Source organism: Catharus ustulatus, chromosome 1, assembly GCF_009819885.2.
Source record: "Catharus ustulatus isolate bCatUst1 chromosome 1, bCatUst1.pri.v2, whole genome shotgun sequence".
NCBI lineage: Eukaryota > Metazoa > Chordata > Aves > Passeriformes > Turdidae > Catharus > Catharus ustulatus.
Window position 1 is genome coordinate 107,403,836 of NC_046221.1, and position 24,482 is coordinate 107,428,317.

At 39.8% G+C, this 24,482-nt stretch overlaps 1 long non-coding RNA gene across 4 annotated transcripts in view; it reads right to left on the reverse strand.

The window, feature by feature from the left end:
• The window catches only part of LOC117003717, a 116,352-nt gene that overhangs the window by 16,229 nt on the left and 75,641 nt on the right, over positions 1–24,482 (reverse strand). For 3 of the 4 annotated variants that reach the window (XR_004419544.1, XR_004419545.1, XR_004419542.1), the window contains 3 exons: positions 13,388–13,641; positions 9,727–9,825; positions 4,487–4,674 (listed from right to left, as the gene is read on the reverse strand). This is a non-coding gene — a long non-coding RNA (uncharacterized LOC117003717). Of the gene's footprint in view, positions 1–4,486; positions 4,675–5,186; positions 5,267–9,726; positions 9,826–13,387; positions 13,642–24,482 lie in introns of all 4 variants that reach the window. The other variant, XR_004419543.1, reaches the window with a different exon arrangement.

Consider the following 24,482-nt stretch of genomic DNA (forward strand, 5'->3'; position numbering starts at 1 on the left):
GCAGGTTACAGGAATTCAGGGAATAGCTGTTTCTTAAACTGGAGCACAGCAAAGGCATACTTCTGTGCCTTTAGACACAAGCCCTTCAAGAGGCAAGCTGGTGTAATCTGGTGTGCTCCAGAGCAAAGGCAGGACTAATCCTCTTTCAGCTTGACTCAGTGTCACTGCAGACTCAGCTGCTGAAAGACAGTTTATTGAATGGCTGTAATGTCACCAAGTATCTCAGCCCCAAGGCTGAACGGGCTTAAAATAAACTGTAGCAAGCTGCTCCTAAATGAAACTAAGCATTCACACCACAATAAAATTTGTTTGAAGTTAAATGTGTCAGAAAAGACACATGTTCTCAGCAAATGAGGAAGCCCTACATGAATACCTAGATTTTTGCTGTGCATTGAGTAGTATGATACTCAAGACATCACTTGGATGTCGGCATGTACAAGCTGATAGGCATGTACAAAGACTTGTGTACTAACATCTTTATGTGTTTGATAATTGCCTTAATTTTTGCCTGGCTGAGGATTATTTTAATTCACATGGAGACAATTAAAGCACATGCAGGGCAAAACAGGCTAAGCCAAGAAAATGTTCCTTCACTGCCTGATAGAGAACTTCTACCACACTTTGGTCAAAGAGGACACACCCAAAATGTTATCCTGTATCCAAACCACACACTCTTCTCAGAGAAGAGCATAGTCATGAGAATATAACTCTAGAATAGTACATTGGAAGTTGTGTGACCTTAATATTCACTGAGATGCAGCTGGGCACAACCATCATATTTTCAGCAGAAAATTTCAAGCCATTCAAAGCAGTTTTTTGCTGAGAAACTGAGGGCACAGCGCAAACCATTATTAGGTCTGGTTGAATGGTAATGCATGTTTCCAAGAATAAAAAGTGACCAGAAAGTCTGGAAAGAAAGTATTGGTAATGGCAATAAAACACACAGTACAAAAATGCATTTGATGTGAAGGACTTAAGGTTAAATCAATCTCATTGCAGTTAGAAAAGGGATAAGAGTAAAAATCTTAAGAAATCATCAAATCATGGGGCTGGGGATTGTTATTTAATTCCTTGAATAATCATCAGGATTCTTTTCAGTTTCTGAAGCAGCATAAAGGAAGAGGCAGATAAGATGATGCCAAAGTCTGTAATTAAGTGAGAATTCAGTCATATTCAGAAACAAAAGCATTTTCCATCCTTTTAAAGGTGAGCTCAATAGCACCTAAGCCTGAGTAATGTCAAAACCCTGTAATAACAAATCCCTCAGTACTTTACATACATATAAAACAGACCCTATGTGTGTGTGTGCACCTGTGTGTGTTACAGAGGCAAGGGGTTTTACCAGGGTTTTCCAGGCATGTACAGCAAAAGTATGGAAATGGTAAACTGTCTTCTTGGAAAGAAACAGCTACACTCAGTACATACAGTAAGGATTACCAAATTATTCCATTTTTACTTTTTCTTATTCATATCAGAGCATTACTTAAGTATACAGTCAATGTCTGAAACTTTGAAGTGTCTCTCTCGTTGCTTCAGTTCTACACAGTGCTCCTGGTTAATAAAATAATGGTGGATAAATGTGTAAATATAAGCAGGAAACTTCCCCTCCTATCTTTATTTTCAGCTATTTATTTTGATTAAAATATTGCTATCCTATCTTTCCTGCTTCAGCAGCAGTTCTTGTTATTTAAACGTTACAGGACAGAAGCTCCTGGCTCCAAATCAGGCTGTCAGAATAGTAAAGCTATGGATTTTCCATGTCTAGCAGTACTATGAAAACCACGGAAGTGCTCTCCCCAACAAAAGATAATGGGGAAGATGTGCTTCAAATATAAGGTGGGCATGGCAGCAACATTTATGACAGCATCAGAGAGAGCAAAGATGCAATTTGCCCTGCCAGCGTGTCATTTCTCAGCCAGAGAAATTCCGGAGTTGGTTTAGAGCACACAAAGAGGTTTAAGAGAAGTTCCTGAAAGGACTCAAACCTCTGGGAGCCAGGTTCACAGGGTAGAAAAATGGGGCTGGCTCCTTGTTTACAGGGTGCACACAGCTGCAGAGGAGGGAGCAAAGCAGTTGTCTGTGTTTTTTAGACAGACCAGGGCTACTCAGACTTGGCCAGCACATCAGATTCAACTGCTCTTTCCCTTGAGCCCAGAAATAATAATGGTCTGTTTCCCTTTTTTTAATGTCCTTTCAACCATGCTGCTATTTTTGTGCTTCACTTGCTGGCACATGGATCAATCACTGTAGGACCTGATTTACAACCTGTATTCCAGACACTGCTTCTAGCAAGGGGGGGAGAGAGACAAGTGTGTTTAAACACTCATTGTGCAGTGTCTCGATTTGGCTCTGGGAGGTATTTGGAAATATAAGGCAAAGGAAAGAGGCTGGATGCTCTGTCATTTGTACTAATTAACTTCTGAGTAGTGAATCAGCCTGACTGTTTCCACAGAGTGAACCCAAGACTTTCAGCCCTTGTCAGTGAGTTCCTCCTCAAAAGGCTGTTTTGTTTCCTAGGATGTATAGCACAATCCCCCAACTCATTATGGATGACTTTTCTAGATTAAAAGGGAAAAAGGATTGTTTTATTGGAGAAAACTAAACAAATCTGACATCCCACACCATTTATTGACCCCATCTGAGAAGCCTTTAGTTTAAAGCCAACACATGATCTTTGTCTTCCTTGACATATGGGACACAAGCAATAATACTTGTTTTGATGACTGAGAACTGATTTTAGGTGTATCCACATAAATCCCACTGCTCTTAAGATTCCATTTAAGACAAGATACAGAAGACAGACTTTGCCCTAAGGAGGAAAGAGTGGCTGAGACAATGCGTGATGAACTGACTGCAGTTCCCATTCCCAACCCCCATGTGCCACCTAGGGAGGAGGGATAGAAAATTGGGAGTAAAGCTGAGCCTGAGAAGAATAGGGAGGTGTGAAGGTATTTTATTTTTTATTTCTCATCATCCTACCCTGATCTCATACCTAATAAATTAAATTCATTTCCCCAAGTAAAACCTGTTTTGCCTATGATTGTATTTGCTGAGTTATTTCTCCCTGCTCTTATCTCAACCCAAGAGTTTTTAACTATATTTCCCCGCCTGCCCAGCTGAGGTGGGTGGTGCTGGAGCAGCTTCGGTGGGCACCTGGCATCTAGCCACAGTCGACCTGTCACACCAACCTAAAATAAATTTAAACACTTGAATTTTTATGTTCTCCTCAGCATATCTTTGCCTGGATTTATGAAACAGTGATGGACTATGCAACTGACTGAAAGCAGATGATGTATATATACTATATATACATCATTCAGTCTCTGAATAGTGGGAGGACTGTGAGCCATTACACAGATACACCAATCCCAGCATTCGTATATACTTTTCAGCATATGTATATACGTTCCAGTCAGTGTCACTACTGTGAGGAGTTTTACCTACAAAAATAGAGACAGCAACTATAATCTTAATCATGAAATGAAACCAAACCAACCTTTCTTAAGGTTTATTTCTGGTTCATCAGGTTTTGCAGTGACATTTGAAATTAAACATAGGTTGACAACCATTGCTTTGAACCTTATTCTACAGGAATTTTATTTTTTTGGTCACTGAATCATCACAGTAAAGGCCAGATCTGCAAGGTGCCTTCAGGTACCTGGTTCCCACTCAATGGGAGTTTAGCAGAGCTTTTGTGGACTAGTTAATCACCATTTTAGACTAGAAAAACACCTTTTCACACATTAGCCAGGCAGGGATTTGACTAGCAAATTCTAAACCTGGATTTATAGTGCTTACAAGAGGGGTTTGCCTTCCTGTCAGAGCTGCTGCTGAAAGCCCACAAGCCTGTTAAGCATCAGTGTCCTTATCAGCTCTCAGAGCTCATGACAAGGCTGGAACCAAGTGCAACACACCAAGGAAGCCCAGCTTAGTCTCTCAGAGAGGAGTCATGGCATGGCGCATGAGCAAAGGGCAGCTCTTCCTGTCCCAGGAAGGACAAGAGGCTGACAAAACAAACTTGACAAACTCCAGTCAAGTATCACATCCCAAAGTGTAAGAAAGGTTCCTGGGCTGCATGGCAGCTAGTAGTGTAACAAAAGAACCACCCTGTGTTCCATACTCCTCTTCATCAATTCCCCCTCCCCATATGGCCTCACCTACAACTCTCTCAGCCAAGTGCAAGAAAGATGCTTCATGTCTGTGCCCACACCCATTGTACAGTTGAGATGCCACTCACAACATAAAAAGGAAACTTCTCTGTAGTCTGTAAAGTCTCTCACCACCAGTACTTCATCTTAACATCAAAAAAAATATAACAAAAATTATTTTCAGTCTAGAATGCAACCAGTCAGTAACACTGCTCCTTCAAACAGACCAGGCACTGGTTACCACTCATGGGAATACCTCTGCAATGGGTCAACCAACTAATACCTCTCTATGTTTCCCCACACTGTCTTGAAGAAACATGTAAGAAAAATGGTCTTACCACATTTTCTTCTCACTCTTCTGGTGTAGAGGCTGGCAGAGCAAAGAAGACAATGCAGCAAGAGGTGGATGGTTCATTCAGTCTCTTGGCTCCATCTGTGTGTGTGTGTGTACATGTAGAGGTTTTTTGTGGTCCTACAAGCTGTACATACCCATGTCAAGACAATGAAGTTGCTCCTGAAGAGATACCTTAAGATAAAACAGCAAGAGTCAGCTTTGGTAAGATTTAATTTGGATCTAGTCCTTGCAGAAACAGAGAAAGTAAGCAAAGAATCCCCACTGTCAGAGAGAAGCACAAACCAAATGTCTCCCTACAGGGCACACAGGTATTCAGAGGAGACATTTGAGTGATGGAGCTGCATGGCCACTGCTCCACACACACACAAAGGCTGGTTAGAGGGAGCAACATCTTCCTCAACTCTGATCTATTTTATAGATGTGTGAGAGACTTTTGGGGTACTGGAAGCAGAATGACTACAAAGCAGAATGACTTGACCACTTTTATGGCTGTGATTAGACTAATTCCAGTAACAAATCTGCCCTCACACACTGCTACATTGTGCTACTGTGGTCTGTACATATCCTTGCCAAAAATGCTGAGGCTGCTGCTGGGAACTCTAAGAGGAATTTTTCTTCTTTTGTTCTTGTCTTGATGAGTTTCATGGAAAATAATGTGGTTGTAAACTGTTTCCAGTGCTGACCTGTATCTAGCAAGTGGTCCTCAGCCCTGAGCAGTTGCATCTCTTTAGAATGAATCCATTCTTGGCAGATGCCAACCTTTCTGGAACAGAAAAGCAGTATTTGAAGTATTGACAAAAGATTGATATGTTTTACTGAGACACAGGCTTCACTTAATAAGCATAGATCAGGGAAGAGATTGTTTCTGATTTGAGGGTGAAACCAATTTTTAATTTGGAAATCAAGGAAGAAAGCAAGGAAACTGGAGGAGCAAAATCTGGGTGAAACGAAAGGTTTCAGTTGTTTCCAAATTTCTGGGAGTTCACATTTCTAGACACCTGTTAAAAATCAGAAAAAAAAAAAAGTATGTTTCTGGAAGCAAAATCTGGTTTTGCATCCATATGATTCTCCCTGTGCCCCTTCCCATTTGATGTTCCTTCTGCAGCTCCTCAGAGCTACAGGAGTCCAAGCATGGGGACCCAGACACAACTGACACCAGGCTGCCTCCAACACACCTACCAACAGTGACCCAAAACCAGCTAATCTTAGAGCAAGGGAGAAATTTGGCTCTCAGAGGGCAGAATCCACCCAGAAGCAGTCACAGCAAGGGCCCCGATACTCAGGTCTCTGGGGAGAGAAGTCCTCTCCCTGCCATGGAGAAAATGGGGCTTGTCAGACCACAGGAAGTCTCTGGCAGCACATTCAGAAGTGGGGGAAGATTTTCACTGAAGTATAGCTCTGGCCACAATTATTTCACTCTTGAGTGATGTTATTGCTATTTTTCATTATTGTTTTAGGAGGCTCTGTTTCATTAGAAGCGGGAAATCAGTGTATACAAACACTCATGTAGTAGAAAAATCAATAAACAGACTTTTCTATTATAATAATAAAAACAATGAAAAAGACTTTTGAAATCTTGTGCTGTAAGAATAAGAATAAATAGTGTTCTAGTGAGTGAGTTCCTGTTTCTAATTAGACTTGGACAACATGCCTTATTGGGCAATGAGGCCATTGTCTTCTCCTCAGAGGTAGGAACACGATGCTTCTCAAGTGGTTTTAAGCTGATGCAGCAGTGATAAGGTTGAAACAGGGACATGTGTGTCCCCAGCATTGCTGCCCTGAAGGCAAGAGTTTTCTTAATAATACCCTTGCCCAGAAACAGTCTTGCAAATTTCACAGTTGTTGAGCACAAAATGAAACATGCTTTTTTTGTTTGTGTTTATGTAAAGGTATTTAGTGATGGCCAGAAAGTTATGGAACTCTGGTCAACAAAGATTTTGGCCATCAAAGTGGCAATTAGAGTTGATCATGAGATTTCTGCCGGCACATCACAGCACTGGAAAGCACTGATTTGTGAGAGCCAGCAAATTTCATGTTAAAACATAAAACATTTCAATTACCCAACATCCAACCACACGTAGTTTTCCACTGGAAAACTGCCTGGCTTCCTGCCAGTGAACCTGGTGGTCTGCTTAGGACACAGGGATTGTAGGCTTGCTGCTTCCAAGCAGGGAGTCTGGTAGTGCTGGGAGACCTGGCTGAAGTCAGCAGTCCCAAAGTTTAGGCTCCCATCCCCAGCCTCGGCTCCTCGTGCTGCTCCATAAGAATCAGCAGCAAGGCTGGAAAGAAGCACGTCCTGGGGAGTGCATTTTATTTTGGAAATACCATGCGTCATTGTTTCCTATTCCTATTTTTTCCCGTATAAACTTCTCTTTTGTGGGCAATTTCGAAATAACTGGATACATTCCAAATCAGAGCAAAACCAAATGTCAGAATTTCCCACGAACCAGGAATTTGACAATTTGGCCAGTCTTTCTGGCAATAATCCAGCAAATTTTCAATAAAATTGGATGTGCTGCTTGATGGCAATGAGCAGTCGGATTTTCTATACAACTCTGAGTGTTTCTCAAAGAACCTTCCTAGAAGTAAACTGCGATTTTGCTTTCAGATGACAGTAGATGAAGGTAAAAACAATACCTGTACAAGGACTCTTCTCCAAAGGGAGAATCCACACTGCTTGGTCCTGCTGAGTCCTGCTCTGCCCTCAACGCAGTGAGGGAGCAGGGGAGAAGACACATGCCAGGCTGCCAGCCTGTATCTTGTTAAGCAATATTATAAAATGAGAAGCTCTCAGAATAAAATGGCTCCATGCAGAGCATATTTACAGCTGATGAGAAATAGGGTGATTTGTGTTAAGTATCCTTCACTTATCATTTTTTTTACAGACCTTATGAAGTAATAGAGAGTTGGTTTGGAAGGGTGAACACAAACCATCAGCAGTTTAGCTCTTGACCATTGAGAAATGAGGATGGCAGCAGTTACTTCCCTTTACATCAAGCAAACATGGCTCCAAAACCCATCCTGACCATATGATTCTTCCTGTGCCCCTTCCCATTTGATGTTCCTTCTGCAGCTCTTCAGAGCTACAGGAGTCCAAGAATCTTCAGTGCTTTTTAGAATCTTCAGTGCTTTTTATATCCACACAGCACCATGCAAGGTGATACAATGGAGATCTGAGCATGGCACAAAGCTCCCAGAGGAAAGGCCAAATTCCAGGTCTGAAATGGGTTGATGAGAGAGGTTTGGATTTTCTAAGCCACCACCACTGCCAAGGACTATATCCTGCCCTGCCCAGCCCTGGTTAAGGTCAAACTGATAGTAATAAGGATGCTACACTGCTTATCACATGCACACAGATACTCCCAAAGCAGCGAGTGGAGATTTCACTGCAAGAGAGAGTGGCTCAGTCTGAGATTGACTTGATTTCCAAAGAGCTCCACCATGGCCAACACAGGGAATGTCAGCAGCTGAAGTGAAACAGCTTCATGTTGATACCTGAAATCGTAACCTGTGGACTATGCAAGGTGCAAACCAATGTAGTTTAGAGTCTTCTTTGGTTGTGACAATTATGTGGTCATTTTTTACTCGCGTTTAAGACAGACTGTTCCTGTACTTCAGCACTTCCCAGGACTAGCCACTTAGAAATTATACCAATTTAAGAGGCGACAGAAAAAAAGATCAAGAAACAAGTTCCAGGACAGGGCACCCAACAGTGTCTTTCCAGAAAGATAACTTGCTTTTAAATTAATGTTAGACTTAGTCAAAAGAAAAATCGATCTTAAAAATTTTACCCTGATTTTGCTTACAACCGCTTCACTCCAGTGAAGTAACGAGGGTTAAACTAGCAACTAATGAGGGCTACACAGGATTTCTGCTTCAGAGGCAACTAAATTCAGCTGAGCTGATATGTAAACTTGCTTTGGTAGATGGCCTGCAAGGACCGGAAATTATTGGTGTCTATCCAAAACTCTCCTGTCGTCAAACTCAAAGCATGGAGAAAGCATTATAACCTCTGTGTGATTGTGCTGTAGCAATCACTAAGACCTTCTGTATGTTTGCTTCAAAATACTTCAGGGTTCACCATGGATACTGCAACAAAAGAACACCTGCTAAGCTGCTTTATTTTGTCCCCACAGAAGTCATTCTTAAACAGCAAGAACATTGCACAGAGCAATGTGCTCCTGGGGCTGGCCTCCAAGATCTGCTCTCCAGAGCAAGGATGACAGGGGAGAAAGTCGCTGAAGCCATGCTTTTTGGGAGACAGTAGGTGAGAGGAGAACTGACATTTCCTCACTGTGAGACAGGCAGATGCATGGGACTATTTTCTTTATAATTTACAGAGATAAGAAAGGAGAGTGCTCTCTGCTCCACAGCTATCCCTTTCCTGAAATCCAAATAAAGGAAAGATGCTCTGCTTCCTACACAAACCCCTGAAAAGTTGTAATCCCATGATCTGAAAGGCAAAGCTGGACCTGCTAATCTTTCTAGCCTATTGACCTCCAAACTCTGGTTTGAATCCCAGTTCCTGGCTGGGCTTCTGCGAATTACAGGCAGGCAACAGAAAGAAAGGTTGATGTCTGTGCATCTCTGCCATTCTTTTCTGTGTTACCACATAAGCAGCCTACCATTATAAGCTTTATTCAAGTTTGGGGAGTTTATAAACCATTCATTACCATCTTTGAAACCAAGTAAAGATTCTGCCAGCTGGTAAATGCCCTGGTAAAACCAAAAGACATCTGAAGAAAGGCAGCTCCCAGATAAATAACACATATAGGAAGACATTAGCTACCAATTCCTAGTTTTAAGCCTGGAAATCAAAAAGGTATTTTCTAGTCACTGGTAGCAAGTCCCAGCCATGCAGTGCTGGGACAAACAGTTGAGAGGTACTTGGTAACAGCCTGGCAGGGGATTCGTCTGAGGGTGGCCATCTGCGTGGGTGTTGTACACAAGGTTTGTATTTCACTCTCCTCTAGTAATAAGGTTAATAAGTAGAACCATGTGCTGTGCTTGTCTGTGACACGCTAGGCACGTTTAATGCAATGCAGGATCTAACAGTCCGTGCTTTAGAAGAGTTTAAAATAGAAGTTGTCCACGAAGGTAACTTTCCCGAGGCAAACAAAAAATAAGCTGAGGCCAGCAGATCAACTAAAATTCCTCCATTTTTCTGCTCATGCCCTCAAGCTAGTAACATGAACCTCAGACAACAAGATGTCAAACATTCACCTTTATCATTGATGTAGCTGATTGGTGTCAGATGATGGCATTGGTTTCATCAAAGTAACAGCCATGGAGCCTGGTACACGTTACTGCTGATTGAGAAAGCTGTGCAAAGGAGATCAAAAGGACAATGGAAAAACACAGAGAAAGAAAAAAGAAGAAAAAACATCAAAAAAATCATCTCTCCTCTCAAGGGATACTGTCTCCCTCTCACAGTTCTGGCACAATGAACAAAAAAAGAGGCACAATACAGTTCTTAAGTAAACAGCCTCGACAATTCAGCCTTGCTGGAAAGCTTCAGTTTACATCTTGAACTTCTGCTATAAAAAAGGGCATAAATGAGTCCTAAACACACATTAGGATCTACTAATTCACAATTTAAATTATGATTTGGTCCCCTCCACAGAATAAGTTGGATCAGATTTGCTATACAGAGTTTCTTCCAGCAAGAGAGTTTCTGTATTGTGCATGTGACTTTCTGTTGCTGTGCCAGACTAATCTCCAAAGCAGATCATCTGCAATTTCAGATGCATTCCCAGAAATCTATTCTATATTCCTTATTTTTACAGCTGCTCCTGCTGGTGGCAGTGGTCCTTCGTTGCTCTGAAATTTGTGTCATGCTCTTTCCTGATGCATGGGTTCATCTTTTCAAAGGCCTGGTGATTTCACACTGAAAAGGTTTTATCAGATCAATATGAGAGCCAACAGTGGTACGTAATTTTTCTTATGGCCACAGCTGTGGATGCTTATTTCACAGGTCATTTGGCATACGCCACACAATTTTATGGGCTTTCAAAAGCATTTTCAAGGGAAAGAAATAGTGGAGACCTTTCTCTAGGTACCTTTCCAGTAAGCTTTGTCCTCCTCATTTCTACCTCTGAGCTGCCATAGACCTAATGACTTTCCATGAGTGAAGTTATTACTTCTAAAAAGAGGCAGCATTCCAGTGCTACCATGTGCAACAGGTTGATTACAGCCTATGGGATACTTAAATCAAAATGCCATGGGTTAGTATTTGAGGACTGATAGCCCTAATGTCAAGACAAATCACTCGGTAGCATGAAAGCAATTCCTTAGTAAGGAATTTTGTAAATTTATATTATGTACCCAAAAGAGAAATACATTAGACAGACCTCCAAGGGCAAGAAGTAAAGAGTGAAAAAACAACCTTGGAAGCAGAAAACTTAATATTGACTACTAAGACTGAAGTAACTTTCACCCAACTTGCTGTGAGCAGGGAGCATTTCAGGACAGTTTCATTGTGCATGTGAGAGTATTCAGTTACAATTTTATCTCTTTGAGCCTTGATGGTGTTGATTTGGCAAGCAGTGGGGCATTGTTATTTCAGCTGGGTAACTTTTAATAACAATAGGAATCCATGCTATTTGTCAGATACTTGAATTGACTAGTACTTCTTATTTTAAGGTATTAAGGTATAAACAAATTTGGAAAAGGGATTTTACAGAATCAAGGATTGGGAGACAAAATACTAACTGCAAACATTTTGTAAATGGGCAGTTGGCAGAGTTTCCCATTATCTTTTTATTTTACTGTTTTCATGCAAAATAGTAAAGGCAAGCTAAGCTCAATGCTTCTCTTCAACCCCATCAGTACAACCCATCCAATTGCACAAATATCAATGCTTCAGATGGATGACTCTTTGCTTTTTCATCTTTTGTCTTTTTTACAGACATAACTTCAATATTTTGAGATTTTTTGCCCAAAATAATAGATTTAACCTACATCAAGAATCTTCCTGTAGTTCACAGAGCTTGTGGTTGCTCTCTTATTGCAAAGGGTAGGTTTTAATTTCTTATATCAAAGCAGATTATGCCCTCATGTGACTGTCTGTCCTGAAATGTTTATGGAGTGCTGATATTTTGTAATTGTTGAGCAGGAGACACTTCAGAATCTCAACAATGCTGTGTCCAGAGTAATCCTCAATTCAAGGTGGTCACACCACAAAGAAAAATTTCTGGATCATAAACTCTAAATTTTGGCTTAAGTAATCTGAGAAGTACCAGAACTGAATCCTGTGCCCATGGGTAAGCACCAGGTTAAACTACAAGGGAAACCTACACCTTATGAAGATCCTTGGTTTTATTTTCTTCCCAAAACAACACTGCCAATGTGAAATGTTATACCACCACAAGCAGCAGAGAGGGAGTATTGTAAATCTTTTCTGAAAACACCCTTCCTTTCATTTACATTTCTAGATATACATTGTTAACTTTTTGGGAAATAGTCCAAAGGACAAGTTTGGAGTCAGCAATATTCTTTGAAAAAGGATATTTCAAGGAGTAATCTCATATACTGATATGAACATTCCCACTTAAAAACTGTGTGAGTTATTCCCCTCCTACCAGGAAGTACAATGCAACCTGTGAATTTAGGAAATCTGCCCAGCATAATTTGAAAATCAGATACCAAACGAGGAGCTGCTCATGAATAAAACTGCATGGAGGAACATTATTTCCTGAATCTTTTAACAAAGAAGAAGCCAATCAACCAACCCCTCACAAAACCCCAGAGGTGTTTGAGAATATGGATGGATCACACATCAAAGCATCTCGGACTTTTCTTTTTAGACCCTACTCTGTCATATCCTTTTGTTCCCTACCTGTAAATATCACCCTCAGACTTTTATTTGCAGTGCTTTAAGTTCAATCTATTCTTTTATCACTTTTATATTGAGGTGTGAGCAGGGAAGAAATGGCCAAGCTACTAAAATACCCTGCATGTCAATGAGGAAATTGATAATTCAATTCAATTAATGAAAGTTATGACCCTTTTGTCACCATAATGATTCAGGCTTACAATCCTGGTTCTTTCACACTGTCAAATGCATGCTGAATCAACATGGATGAGACCCTGGCCACAGAAGTTTCTTCTGCTGGTTGCAACAAGTTAACTTATAATTAAACAATTATACCGGTTTGCACATGCTTCTTCCCTGGTCTTTCAAAACAGACTTCTGTAAAATCTGAAAATTATTGATTCAGTCAGATGCATCACATCCACTGTAATGTTCTCAATAAAAACTATAAAATAAAAATTCTAGCCTTAGAACTAAATGGGCCTAGGCTTAGCTCATATGAATTCAGGGGAAAAAATTGTAAGAGGTGTTCGTAAGCCAGAACTGGTCCTAAAATGATAAAGTCAAACTTCCAAGGGCTTTCTTCATAAAGAATAAAGCAAAAAAGTTTTGCCTTTTCCCCTCAGAGGATTCACTTGGAAGAATCCAGAGATATGTTGTCCCAGACATGGGTTTCCAAGATTTTCTAGCACTGTGATGGTCTGATATCTTATTAAAGTTATGCTGATGCTCCATATCAATTAACTGTTATTCAGTCTAAAAACACACTCAGAGCACTAAAGAGAAGAAGCAAGGCCTTAGTAGTCTAGGAGAAATGGCCAAGGAATATATTTTTCCCCTTGGATGTGGTGTCTCAGCCATGACAGGGGGAATATTTAAATCTTTTTATGCTGAGTTGGCTGTGACTCCTAGTCATGAAAGTTCACAGGAACCTAAGAAGCAGAGATTTCTTCAGGGATTTCAGGGTATGTGGAATTCTTTTTCTTTTGCATCTGAAGGGAATTCTTCCAGAAACGTGCAAGGACTGGAATATTCTCTCTATTTTCATTGCAAAGTTGTTATTTTACTTACAATGTTGTTCCAAAAGCCTTTAGGGTCCCTTTCAGCCCCTCTGGTCACCAGCTATTGCCTGGCAAGGTTTAAACTGGAATTTGCTTATTTTCCATGTTGTCTCCCCAAACCTTCTCATTGGAGTAGGCTGTTGCTGTGAATTCACCTCAGCCACCCTCAGCCACAGTCCAAAAATGCTAGCAAAGGAGCAATAAGAGTCTGATGTGCTACTTCCACTTGGCAAACCACGACTTCAGACAAATGAAGGTGTGTTCCTAAAAAAAACAAAAGGTGAATATGTAAATAGGTCTTGCAGTTCAAGCACCACTGGCAAGTCCAATTTACCTACTTGGGGCCCTGAGAAGAAAAGACAGAAAGAACTAAAGAATTTAACTGCAGAAAAAAACAGGTGTCAGCTGGATATATGGTCCTCAGTGATTTGGGGTTTTAGTTCTGTTGAGAAATTCTTACCTCAAAAGGACATCTATTCTGTAAAAAATCCTATTATTATATTCCCTTATAGAACAACCACTGCCAACAAAAATCATATGTATATTTGGGATTATTTCCTTGATGCAAGGAATTGAAGATCCCCTTTTCTTTGTGTTTGGACACTTTAGAGGACTATGGTCACAGTGGGAAGAAACTATGAGCCTCCCTGCTCTGACCAGGGCTCCCACACATTGGTTGAAGTGTAACTGCTTCCCTGTGTATCCCATTCTCCCATGGCTTCTTTTTTCTTAAATAGTCCAAGAGGCCTCTTTCCTCAGAGAGGATCACAGCAGGATCTCCTTAGCCAGTCATCCAAACATATGGAATTGAAAGTCAATCACTTCGACTTGTTTTGAAATTTCCAATGGAGTCAGGAAGGAATAGAGAGACAGGAATGTCTTACACACAGACACAGACTCCAAGTATGTCTTATTTTCTTGCAATGTATGTGTGAAATCTTATCTGTTATAATAAATAAGGCCTAATGGCTGACCTTTTAACTCCCTCCTCATATACAAATCTCTTTTATCCTTTTCTCATATACAAATTTTTCTCTCTGCATAGATACGTAGAACTAACAATTGCCCACATTTTCTTTCATCGAGGAAAAAACTTGTTATATTAAAAACAATACCTAGATTTAAACCTGCTGCTTAAAAAAAAAAAAAAAACCAGCAGAAGTCCTATACAAATTTGGATTACTTGTCTAAGCAATGGCTGCAAGTTTCTGTATCCTGACCATAATAACACATCTTAGTCATTCATGCCCAATCCATTGATAATGCTATTTGAATAAATCCATCTACTGATGGAAACACCAGTATACCAAAATTCAAGAAGGTAACAGTCAGTTAAACACTAGCCTCATGTCACCTTCTTGGGTATACTGAGAGGCAGTTATCAACGTTTATACCACAAAGACATATTACAGTGTTTGCCTATGAGCATCTTAGAGTTGTCTCAATTGAATCAGATTAATATCTTTTACATTTTCTAAAAAATATGTTGGTTGGAAAGTTGCTTCTAAGAAACTTCTGAAAGAGAGAGGGGAAAAAAGTGTATGTTTGTTGGCTCTCTCATATTGAAGAACTTCTGAAAAGCATTACAAGGGCACAAAAAGAAAAGCTTTTAAGGCAGATTTTTAGAAATCTGTAGATATCATAAATGAAAGCAGAAAGAATAAAATAGTGAAATAATTTGTTTCCATTGAGCTTTTTCTTGTCTGTTTCTTTGCTTCACTCAGACTTTTGACTCAGGCTTCTTGGAAACAAAGACCACATTGCATGATATAAAATTCTAACATACAAAATTAAACTGAAAAATATTGACTCAGGTAACTGACAGGAGAATACTAGTTGCACACAAAAGCAGGGGGGGAAAAAAAGTAGGTTTTGATTTATATTCAGGTAATTTGGGGCTTACGTGTGGGCCACACAATGCGTGTGTTTGTTCTATACTGAAAAAAAACCAGACCACCAGGGAGTTTTAATCTCCAACAAAATACAGAAAAAATCTCCATATAGAGGTACTTTGCAACTGAGTTCACTGAAAAACACATTGCTTTATCCACAGAAATAGAACTGCTCTTTGTAACTTCATCTTATTTATAGGTCTGGCTTCTGGGCCACATTTCTGCTAAGCAACCAGTCATCCATACATCATTTATGAAAACAGTGCCATTAACTTATAAATAACAAACACGGCATTCCTAATGCTCACTCACAAAGCCCATCACTTGCACCTCATGATGCTGTAGCTCAGACTCTTGTACCAACTGCTGAAGATGTAATAAAAGCTGTGGGCACAAGGATTGAAGGTCTCTCTAGGTCAAAGAATATTTTTCACACCCATCAAGAGAGCATGTGCTTCCAAGTGCAAGACTGACTGGTAGTTCCAAAGGCTTATAAGCCAGAGGAATAATTCCCTTCAGACCATAAAAACCCCAAGTGCCTCTCAATAAACACAAAGACATGTTTTCTGCAAAGGAGCCTGGATAGCAATGGCATAACCATGGATTTGGGAAGTGACTGAGCTAACATTAGCACTGAGCCTTCACCATCAGAGCACTTCCCCCAGTATCCACCTCAAGTCCACGTTGCTGCTCCCTACAAAGCCAGGCTGGAAGAGGCAAGTGTCTTTGGGCACTTCTGGTAGGTCTTTTGACCAAACTATGACTTCTCTTTAAGGGTGCACCCTATGTACCAGTCCCCCAGCTAACCCAGCTGGGAATCAGCCAGGACAAAGCAGCTCCTACCCATGTCCAAGCTTCCTAGTAGGGAAACTGGGACAGAACACGTGCAAAAAAAGCTCATATCCGCCTGACCATGTGCTGCTGCAGTACCCAGACTGATCTCTGAGGAAGTACAAATTGTTCCATAATGGTTACTGCTGTGAAGATCCCTCTTTCTTTTACTGTTTTTTTTACTGTTTTGGCCTGTCATCCCTTCAACCCTCCAAGCTGGGCATGGGTCAAGTGACTGGGAAACAGACCCTTGTGCAAAGCAGTCCTCCAGTTGCTTTCCCCACTTCTGGCTCCTCTCTGCAGTAGCAGACAGGAAATACCTGTTATCCAAGCCCAAAATTTTGCAATAGAATTAATATTTAGGTTTTTTTCCTTGATGCTGACTTATGCTTTACATATTTCAAACTGAGGAAACTGTGAAAAAATGCCTTGCATAGAGCAATCTTAATTATAAAAAACACCTTCTATTGTCAAGACACCCTGCAGATCTGAAAGCCTTTGCTTTAAACTAGGATCTGAAATCTAACTGAAAAACAGTTATGCTCAAGTAGTCTTTTTCTCATCAAAGAACAGCATTGATATCTATTGCCGTTTTCCCAGTATTAGTAAAACTCTAAGAGGTTGCAATATAACCTTACTGCCTTTCTGATAGAATAAAAATCCTTGAGGGACGTGGAGGTTTTCCAGTGTGTTATTTTAAAGCTATTGATTTTTCAGACTGCTAAATATGCCTTGATGTAGCAGTGAGATGCTTTGGAGAGCATTCTGTAATGACACTGGCTCATTCTTCTCAGCCACAGCACACATAACAGATAAATTTGCCCTTGCTCACGCAGTATAAACATGTGAAAGGTTTAAAAACAAGAGAAGATGAGATTTTAAGAAGGAACCCTACTCTAGACCTAAGTGTGTAATGGTGGCATTTGCACCACTTAACTAGCCGCTTGTCTTCATTTTCTTCTGTCTTCACTCAGAGTCAGCATGAAAAACATGAAGGAGATGAATTTTCTTGTGTTTGGGTTTGGTCGTTTATTAAATCTTATTTAAGGACAGAGAGCTCTGCAACACTTCTAGCTACCAGATAAAAGTGAGTAAAATGAAGGTGAACCTAGCTAGCTACAAAGGTCTCTTAAAGCTAAACAGCCCAATAGAGAATTAACACCTACATTATTTACTTTTGACCCAATAACCAAATTCCTGTGACCTGCAGTACAGCACTAACTGTGCAACCAGAAACTACTATCTGAAACCATGAAGAGGAATGAAGAATACCACCAAAAGAACACCCCAAATTCCTCTATCTTGTCCCATACCTATTACTACATTATAAAACCCTCAAATTTAAAACCCTTCACCATGTCAAATCACATACTTCTATTTTTACTACGAATCCATGACTTTAACTCCATCTGTCAAATTTGGAAGCCTTCTCCAAGGCCTCAGGTCAAAAGCAGTGTTCTCCAGGGGGTCAGTGCCAGAAAGCACAGAAAGCTCAAAAATCCCTGGTTCCTGGGATCCAACATAAGAGGTCTGTCATCAGCTCTATTCATGCATCTGTATCATTGGGAGGTTTTAATTATTTAGTCACACTTTGCCATCTATGCATTAAGATGCTTCTATCTATTATAAATAACAGGAGAATAAGCTTTTACATGTTAATATTATTACACCGAAGATCAAATTTAGTTTCAGCCTCCTGTGCCAGAAGATCTTGGCTGTTTATTCTGTTTGGAGAACATGACAGTCAGTGCTACTTAGAAGGGATCACTTTTTATTCCATCCAAAAGATAAATGCTTTTAAACATTTAAGCACTCAAACCCATATGCTATAAGGAAGAAAAATTAATGTTGGCACTGCTGGGAGTTAGTATTGTATTTAAAGCCATAGTATTATCCAGCCTCCAGCTGTCTGGGAACACAAATGAGGAAAGCACATCTAGATATTTTTTATAGAACATAGCATGCTCTGTATTATTCTTCAGATAGCAGTAAGGAAATAAAATGGTAATGAAGAATCCTCCTCAGCTTTGCTGCTTGCCATGGCTTGGCTTTATCTGCCCACACTAAACATGCACTGGGAAAAAGAGCTGCCACTGTTTTAGCAACTTGCACATTAACAAATCACAGGAGCTCCTATTATAATACTGTGCGATAATATGAATGAGAAGTTGTTGGTTTCAAAAAGAATGGATCCCTGAATACATGCAAACTCCCACGTGACACAGTTAAGAGAGAAACACCTCCAGACCTCATGGTTTGACCTGAATCTATGGCCAAAGTTACACTTGCCTACAATTAGTGAGAAACAAGGGTGGTTTCTAAGCATATTCTCCTTCGTTGGTCACTGGGAGATCAAGACATCACTCTGTCCCAAACTGGCCACTTAAATCAAGCAGCAGCGTTCACATAACTTGCAGCAATTCAATTCAGAGTTCAAAATATACAAATAAAGGAGAACAGGAGCAAACAAAAAATCAAACAAACCATCCCAAAAACAAGTCTAAAGGAAATCTTCCCTGGAGCTATGTCTAGACTGTGGGATCCAAGAGTACTTCACACTCTCAGATCCTAGTGTGAACCCTTGCTGAATCCTGACTCCTTGTCTGGATGAGGTCTGGGCACATCACCCAAAAAGTCAGAGACGACTGAAAGTCTCCTGGGAAAGTGAAGGAAAAGTCAGACCAAAATTATTGGTCTTGATGCAACCTTTCACTTACTCTTTTCTGACTGAGAACACCTTGCTATATGATTAAGAAAGTTCCTGCAGATCTTAAATTTGAAAACTACTCTTTTTCATATCATTTCAGTTCAGTGCAATACCTCTTCAAAAGCCAAATCCTACAGAGAGCAAGAGAGCACAAGTCATTAGTCTAGGTGTTATTCAAGGAACCTGGAGTTGTGATTTTTTTGTTTGTTTGCTTTGTTTTGTTTTTTTTTGTTTTGTTATTGTTCTCTTCTGTCTCAGCTTCAGTCTATTTGTTACATCAATTACCAACATTAGAGCCTGGTTCTGATAGTGAAGACAGCACAAATTGAGGGGGTTGTCTATGTATCTGACTGATGTCTCCTCTTAATTATTGAACAAGAGTAACATCTCTCACACACATATATCTGTTCACTCAAAATTTACTGCTTAGTATGAAAACAGAAGGAATGAGCAACTTCATCACTACTTTTAATTTTTAAAAAAATAGTCCAATCTTATCCCAAGAAACTGAATATATTCCCACTGCAGTTACCAGATTCAGGGTAACACAATCTAGACCAGCATGATTCCTTATTACATTGGGACCCCCCACATAGGTGCTGATAGTTTCTGGTTATACACTTATGCCTTCCAATGGGGCAGACAAATTCTTCAGAAGGCCTGATTGTGTTGGATCGTGCAAGGGGCAAACAGTCCTGCCAGGATTCCTCAGATTTGCACCAAAGTGGATCAGCTCTGAGCAGCATCAGCAGCTAAGGCATATTCAGGCGGGCAAAGTATGTCAGTCTAAGTCAACCAACCTTTCTTCCCTCTCACATTTAACTGCCTTCATTGACTGATGTGTTTTCTCTCCAAGGCATTAGAGTGCAACCAAGAGGTTGCACTGTCCCCAGCTCCTCTCTGCAAGCATCTCTGCAAGGGAGAGCTTGCTTACTACCAAGAGAGAGTCAGCATGCATGACTTCTATGTGTGTGTTTGGAATATGTGCTGGAATCAGCAGTGGAAAGGGTGGGATTTGTCAGTCCCTGTGTAGGCAGCTGCCTTGTGAGTCATCTCAACCTTAAGGGGGCCATCCAGAAAAACGTGGGCTGTGCTCTAGAAAGTGGTTGTTCCCATAGGTGACAGGTGCTTGGATAACTAGGGTCTGCTGTAGGTGCCCAAAAGGCAAACATTTGCTTTTGGGCAGACCAATTCCATTAGCAGTTTCTCATCTGTAATCCCTAAAGCTATGATACCTCTTCATACACTGTACCAAGACAAGAATAATTTCTTCCAAGATTCAAAAGAGATCTCTCTGTTTTAGGAGAAAACTGCAAAAAGACATTGCCATCTTGAAAGACCATAGAAAAAGATAAAGCATGGGAGATTTAGCACTATTAAGATTCATCATTGCTCATTTTACCTGTCAACTCAGGGGCTTTAACTTCTTTGTTAACCTACAAAGACTAAAGAAACAGATATCCATGAAAAGTGCTCAGAGCACCTGTGTTATCCAATGATCCAGTGCCCAGCCACAATTTCCCAATTTGAAAGGAATTGGCCCAGCCAAGCCCAGTGTAATTACACACTCTGCTTTCCGATCCATCTCACTATTTGCATGTCACACTGGCAGTTTGCTAGTCAGGGGCCCCAAAGGAAAAATTCCACTTCTTTCTTGTAAAAAGATGCTGCTGACAGAGCTTGAAAAGTTTTTGCCCTGTATCGTAGGGCAGAAGTGCACTAAAAATTGCTCACAGTGACATGATTCACATCTTCTCATCTCCAGGAAATCCCTCTAATTAGTAGATTTCAGCATGTGAAATCTAGTTAAGACTTCCTGTTCAACAATTTTTGTGATTTTATTTTTTTTTCAGCTCAATTGTGATTTGGGAAGAGATCAAGTAAGTATTTAGTAGCTTTGGAATATTTAAAAATGACACAAAATTTGCCTGACTCACAAGATACCCACCCTAGGCTCCTGTACCAGGAAAGCACAGATCATATTGGAAACCTAATGATTTGGAAATCTTACAGGCTTTTTCAGAAATGCTAACTAAAATGATCCTTTGAATAGAGGCTTCTGTTTCTCCATACTGTTTTATTGTCAGGATAAAATAAAACAAGCTTATGCAATTTTAACTGATTGCTTTTCTGTACTATGAGTGTCTTTCTAAAGATCATTTCACCAAATTATCCCAACAATTTTAGCACAATCCTACAAGTACATTAGAACTTGCTAACCATTATTTACATCCATGTTATGACTGGCAGTGCACGAAAACTAAAGGATCAAATGGATGTTCAATATTAAAACACAGAATTATTTTGCCTTCTCACTTTCTTCAATTCACTTTTCTTCAATTGCTTTCAGAAAGCAATGTCATGACCTATTGAATAGTCTTGAGAGCGAATGGGTAAAAAATCCCAAAATATTAATAAAATAATGGTTGGGGTTTTTTATTCAGAGCTTCTCCATCAGAGAATAACCAAGCCCATCATTTATGTGAGAACATTGTGCATGTGTCCTCTTACAGCAAAGACTGAGTCTTAATATTATGGGCTAAAAGTGACATGCTTAAAGCTCCAAGCTAGATATTCCCCAGGCCACCTCCAAAGGTATTCTGTTTCCCCTTCCTCAGTTATGTATGTACATATGGATTTACCAGCAGGGCTGAGATTCTTCTGTCAGCACTACCTGGTGAGAAATGCATGCTCCAGATAATGTGATGGAGCTGCCATTCCCTCCATGTGCATGTGGGCACATGCACAGCCCACAAATAATTTGTGCAGCTGGATTTGGGGAACAGAGAGCCCAGAGGAAAAAAGAGACTGGCAGACTTCATCCCTGCTGTTTTCATGTTTTCAGTGCAACAGCCAAACGTGCTTGCTGCAACATGTCTTTACTTCTCTGTTGAAAACCAACAAGAAAGAAAAGAGTTTATGGGAAGAAAAAAAACCCAACAAAACATTTAATTCAATAGCTCTTCAGTAGCAGAAGTAGTTGGTTGACAACCCTGTGTTTCTTCATCTATTTCTAAGCAATGTCTGTCCCTGAAAACAAACTCTTGCCAACTGCACTCACCCAAAAGTTTTCAAAGCATTTGCTTTTGTTAGACATTTTGAAAAATGCATTTATTCCAGTGAGAACAGTTTTAAAAGAGAAATATCGTGATTATTTGACTTCAGAAAATTTTCTGATTGTAAGGGAATTTGGGAATTCATTTAGGAGGAATTTTTCATGTGTTTTGTGTGCTATGTCATGACATCTCAGAAAAATATTACTTTTATAATGGAAAAAAAAAATTTAAAAATCTCAAAATACAGTGTTTAATCTGTATTGAAATGCCTGCATTTCAAAACAAATGATTGCTTATTTATACATCCTAATTTTCCGAAGCAATTTGTTTTACATTAAATCATAAAGCAACGTGTTTTCATTTTAAGTCAAACCAAAATGGATTTCCAAATACTGATGTATCTAAGAAGATAAAAATGACTAATTTCAGCCAGACCTTGTTACCAGCTAGCTCCTCCAGGAAGCACAACACAGTGAGTCTTTACCCCAGCCAGCAAAAAATGGGCAACATCTGATCATACAAGTCTCAGCACAGCACGTAATTAATATTGGGCAAGGAATTCAGACTCAGAAGCAGGAGAAACATTTTAAACTCTTATGTTACAGGTGAGACTCCAACAGAGATAAAAATTATGCTTCCATACACAGGAAAGAGAATTAAGTGTGTAGTTTTACCTCTTAACCACAAACTGACCTTCAGAGAATCTCATAATGGGCACAGCTACAGGACAGCACAGAAAGAACACCTCATTTGAGGTAAACAGATTATCTTAGCTCACAGTCATTAAAAAAAAAAAATTAAAAAAAAAGAAGCAGATTTTTCTAGTCATGTCAACTACTTGTAAACTGAAAGGGAGAAAAGTTTATTCTACATTGTCAAGACACTCATATCACTCATATCAATGTTCTAATTATTATGATATTTTCAGGCCAGTGTTTTGTGAAATAAGTCCCCTGCATTGAGTAAAATCAGAGGAAAATAAAATTCTAAAGAAATAAAATATAAAATATCTCTCAGAACATGAATGGCAATAAATTATTATTGCTTATATTTCCCTAGACTATTGCCAAAATTTCTTTATTCTCTTGCTAACAATGCTGTTTAGTCTAATCATGAGAAGAGATATTTTTAGGTTGGGGGAGAACTTTAAGTGGTTTAGAAGTCACTAGAAAACTGTGAACTTGCATGGTAAAAACACATTGAACTGATTTCTGAGTGAGAATGGTTCATTCATACTGTAAATATGAATGGTAGCAGGGGGAGACTATTTCATCAGCTCACACGACTGCACTTCTGATAGGATTATCCTATGATTTACAATACAGTTTCTCCAAAGACAGAGTGAAATAAAGGGGTTACAGTCATCCTTTCCAAACTTGTATTATCCTGGTGCTGGTATAGATCTAGAGGAGAATATCACAAGTACAGTACTGTTTTCCACGTGATTTAGTTTCAGGCACCACAATTTTCTTAGGACCGTTGAATTTCCTGGCTATAGAATAGGAAATACAAGCATACTGTATAATAAAAGAAATTATGGATCATGGTCTGTTGCCCAGGTAAATGGACAGCTGAAGTCATTAGCTCGGCACAAGCAACTATGTCAAGCATCACGCTGTACAGAGACCTCTGGAGAAGGTTTTCCCACTTGGCCTGCCTCCCTTTGACTGGAATGAATTGGCTTTCAAAGCTTTCCTCTCTTCACTATCAATAAAAGGGAGCCTTGATAACCAGCCTCACCTGGATCCACACATTTCAGGTGGTCAGGCTGAAATTAGGCAAACTAGGCAACTTCTGTCTTTGAAGCAAATAAAGTAAAAAGCTCAGAGAAAGAACTGAAGCTCCTTATTTCCAATTCCACTGGCAACCTACTAGAATAATCTTGTTATAATATTTTTTGCTCATTGGTACTTTGGGTAACCCACTGCAGATTCAATAGGGATTATGTCACAGGCCAATTATGACACTTCTTTGTCAGTTATTTAATTTGCAGAAGAAGGATGAAATTAATGTCTCAGTGTCCATGTGCAGAAGTTTGCTTGGAGAGACATATCACTTTCTTGACTTAAGACTCTGTTATCAGTACTTGGACATTTAAAATAAAGCACCAGCTAAAGTTTCATATTTATTTTTTTAAAAAGCAAAAAATGTGGGGGGAAAAAAAGGCCAATATGCTTGCTATGTGGCACTGCATCTGAAACAAAGATACACACTGTATTTGGTATGTGTGAGTCATCAGGATGCAGACAGCATGGCCTTATGAATATTTTTATTCTTGTTTCAATTAACCCAGAGATAGATCTAAGAAGGAGTTTTGCTATTCCTGGTCGTGCATGTTAATGTATGCCACATACACCAGATTGAAGCATGTGCTGGCAGAAGAGCCACTCAGAGCAAGGGGAAAAAAAGAATAAGGAAAATAGAATTATCAAGCCTTTTAAAAGAAAACTTCTAAAGCACCTTTAAATTGTAACATCTTGAGCAAGGAAAAGCCTGAATTATGTAAAAGTGGGCAGGGAGCCAACATCTGGCAGTAATAAGATTGTTTTGTAAGCAAGCAGTTTTCTACACAGCACGCAGCTCTTGGTCCCTATTAGAGCTAATGGTGAATCTGTGAAG